Source organism: Rousettus aegyptiacus, unplaced genomic scaffold (assembly GCF_014176215.1).
Source record: "Rousettus aegyptiacus isolate mRouAeg1 unplaced genomic scaffold, mRouAeg1.p scaffold_m13_p_5, whole genome shotgun sequence".
Taxonomy (NCBI): Eukaryota; Metazoa; Chordata; class Mammalia; order Chiroptera; family Pteropodidae; genus Rousettus; species Rousettus aegyptiacus.
In genome coordinates this window covers 40071216-40075171 of record NW_023416308.1, presented here as the reverse complement: position 1 = coordinate 40075171, position 3956 = coordinate 40071216, and the positions used below count along the sequence as shown (strand labels likewise).

At 33.0% G+C, this 3956-nt stretch overlaps 1 pseudogene; it reads right to left on the bottom strand.

Moving 5' to 3' along the window:
* Positions 1-3782: 3782 nt before the first annotated feature.
* LOC118603516 lies at positions 3783-3901 on the bottom strand (annotated as a pseudogene).
* Between the last annotated feature and the right edge of the window lie 55 nt (positions 3902-3956).

The following is a 3956-nucleotide window of genomic DNA, read 5'->3' as shown; positions in this document are numbered from 1 at the left end:
AGTGAGTAGTGAGTAAACGTGAAAGCCGAGGACGTTAATGAACACTGCTGTAGACTTTAAAAACATTACACACTTACCCTACACTGAATTTATAAAATAACATAAGATTAAATCACAAGAAGAAATGATGCAATCAAGAAATACAGTAAACATGAGATGGATGAATTTCTGCCAGCATAACATGGCATTCTATTTTACAACAATTTTTTCATAAGTGAAGAGTACAACTCTAAAATAATAATAAAAAGTATAGTATAGTAAATACAAAAACCAGTAACATAGTGATTTATTTGATATGTTGCACTACCACATTATGAAAGTTACAATGTCACTATAATTACAACCAAATTTGGAAGTCTAACAATCTCTTAAGTGTTTTATCTCTGAATGGAAGTTTAAGAGGGAAAACAGGTGGAATGAATAGAATTCTACCTTTCTAAGAACTTATCTTACAGTATGTGATTAATTTTAATAATATAACTCATCTGTATTTTGTTTCCCCCAAATCTTTCACTTTCTACATGCTATGATGAGGCACTAGTTTGCAAGTAATTACTCAAAGAATAGATACACTAGTGATTCCTTGGTGAGAAAGAGTGGTTCATTTCTATTCAAGGACCCGAAGAAGTGCAGGAAATGGAAACTAACATAGCTAGATACGTAGGAGATTAACTTGGTTTAGTGCCTCAGGGGATATGACTACTCTTGGGTCTCAAGTTCCCTTGATGAGCAGAAAAATTACAGAAAGAGACTAATGAAGTTTTTAATATTTATGGATATATTCATATGGAACATATCCCTATATGTTCATTATTCGAACTCTCCTGAGAAGATTTCACGTCTTTCTGGGACTAATATTTGTACCTCAGAGGAAAGAAAGACTCAGTTAACTTTTCCCTCAACTACTGATGCGGATAAATTTACAGCACACTTAAAATTGTCTAGAATCCATAAATGCCCATCACCTGTCTTCACTCTCCATATCAGTATCATTCTCTTTCACTACCTTTTTAAGGGGGTTTAAAACATCTAAATTTCCAAAATTTTTTTCTATTTAGTTTTAGAGTGGTTTTCCTAAAGAAATATCTAAGGATACATAATTATTTACCAGTTATATAAGTAATATTTAGATTCTATTTCTATCATAACTTTCATTGCTTTTACAAGCATGAGTAAACACATGATATTTCATAGGTATGTCTTATTTTGTAAATTCACTTTTCATAAACTTTATTATTTCTTTTAAGGTAATGGCCTTTTTCTTGTTGATACGTCTGAACTTTTACAAATTAAGAATACTAATTCAAGTTACTAGATGTTGATAGCTTCATTTCACATCTTGTTGGCATAAGTGTATACAGAGCACCTTTTTTGGGGAAGCAATACAACAGTTTTGAATTTTTAAAAGATATACCTATATACATTCTTCTGAATACAGTAATTCTACTCTAGGAATCTATATGATGAAAATAAAAACACTAATATCTAAGTATATTTATTCAAACGCATGTGCTGATACATGGTTTATAGTGGCATAACAAATGACAACTAAATGAATATTCCTAAAGAATGGTTGAATTAATCATGGCACTTCTATATTATGAACTATTAAGCAACTATTTAAAAGATTGAATTATAAATAGGCCAGTTAGCTTTGAGTAGTTTTCATGAGATATTTTCAGTTGTAGGGAGGGCATAATGCACAGAAATGTGGTTACCGTTGTGCCAACTTTGTAAAGCAAACAATGACAATTGTATATTATAGGAGCCTAAAGAAAGGAGCAGAAGGAAGTAAATGAGGTTATTAATTTGGGGTTGGCGGTAATGGTGACTAAAAACTGACAAAAAATTTTAAAAGATGAAAATAGTAATATAGCTTATTATAACATAGCATGATATAATCTAATAATTTTAAAAACAGGAATTATTGTATGCATAAAGGAACCAAAAAATAAAAGAATGAGACATTGATCTACTGACCTCTGGTGATGTTCATAGTATATGTTTTCGGTAAAAAAAGCAAGTTAAGTAAAAATTTATATTTCAGTTAAAACATACCCCCTGCACACACACAGCACGGAAGAGCCAAAGAGTCAGATTTGTGAAAGGAACAGGAAATATGAGGGTCAGGCACAATTAATGTAAAATACTTCCTAATAAATATCCATGTTTCCATGGAACTCCACAGAGGGCTTACCATCACCATAGGCATAAACCCTTTAAGGCACTATTACCATGCTGTCAGCACTGCTAGGACTGTCATTATCATCAGAATCTGTCTTCTCTTGTATGTGCTGTTTGTTGGTGTGTGCTTCTGATCCAAAGTCTAAGTTGATATATCTTATTGGTCAAGCGTAGATCCCCTGCCCCTATTCCATATTTGTTAGAGTAAATGGGAAAAAATCAGGTGTTTCAGTTTCTACAGCAGGAGGTAGTTTCACTTACAAGAAGTAGGTTTAAAAGACATATGGCCAAATTTTATGAATAAATAAATACACCAGTAAAGATTCATGATAGTTTACCTCATTCACCACATTCCATTTGTATACATCTTTCACCTCATTCACACATACACAATGTCATCATGTAATACAATGAACTTTATTCCTCATGTCACTTCCTTTACATTTATTTTCTCCAGATACAAATCTGAAATCTCTTGAGTGATTTCAATTGCATCTCTGGTTCTGAGGTAATTCTAACTCAACATCATGTAACCTATGGACAAAATAGCAAAGTTACCATGAACACATCTTATATATAATAATGATAGTATGAGTAATGGGGAGAAAATTAAAACATAAAAATACCTATATGCCAAAGCAATGTAGAAAATGCACATAGAAGGTACAATACCTATTTTGCAAGTGATCGTGAGGTAATAACTACCTTAATGACTTCTGTCTTTTTCAACACATCTTATCAGGAAACTCGGCATGTCCATGTTGCCAAACAAAGTGAATCAAACCATTATTTCTGCAAGACACAAGCATGTTTTTATCTTACCAACTTAGGTTGCAGTAATTTTATTATTAATTTTTACCTCTGAATATAGTTACATGCAGAGGCATCCCATGGAATTACCTGGGTTCACTGTCTGGGTAGAAAGAGGGCAAAGTAGCAAAATTATTTTCTTATGTGATGCTACAAATATCTTGTTCAGTGGAAGGATAAAAGCCAGTAATTCTACAATTTTGTGTTGTATGACAGGCCAGGTATTTCTGATCATTCATTGTGCCAAGCAAATGAAACTTTAAAGAACCCCTCCATGTGAAAATAGGATTGCCATGGGAAGTCATGTCCTTCCTTCTATATCAAAGGATCTATGTTATATAGATCCTTTGAACTACTTATTTGGTGCTTTTTGAACTGCTTATTTGGTGCTTCAGGAGTAAAATTAAATAAAAGAAACTTCAGTACAATACAAGCTGATGATCTTGAACATTATAAAAAGTGGACCAGATTTTGGGAACCAGCCCAAATCACCCCCCAGGTAAGTAGATTACCAGAAATATCACAAAGGTGATAGTTTACTTATTTCCAATAACTTTTCTCTCACAATATGGTACAGATATAAATTTGCAAGGCATATATTTTTCCTCTGGCATCCTCTTCTCTCCCTGTGAGAGATAACTAACCTGAAATTTCTGTTAACCCTTCCCTTGATTTTCTTTTATAAGTTTGCCAACTATTTCTTCATTCCTATTTTGAACTTATATACATAGACTCATACAGCAACATTCTTACCTAAAATTTATATTTTTGTTTGTTTATTTGTTTTATGTCTATAGCAACCAGTCTTCCTAGGTGGTCTCCCATCCAGGTACTAACCAGGTCCGACCCTGCTTACATTCCAAGATCAGACAGGATTGGGCTTGTTCAGGGTGGCATGGCTGTGGACAGGAGTTTATGTTTTTAAAAAGCATTGATTTTAATGGCTATAGTTTATTCATCTT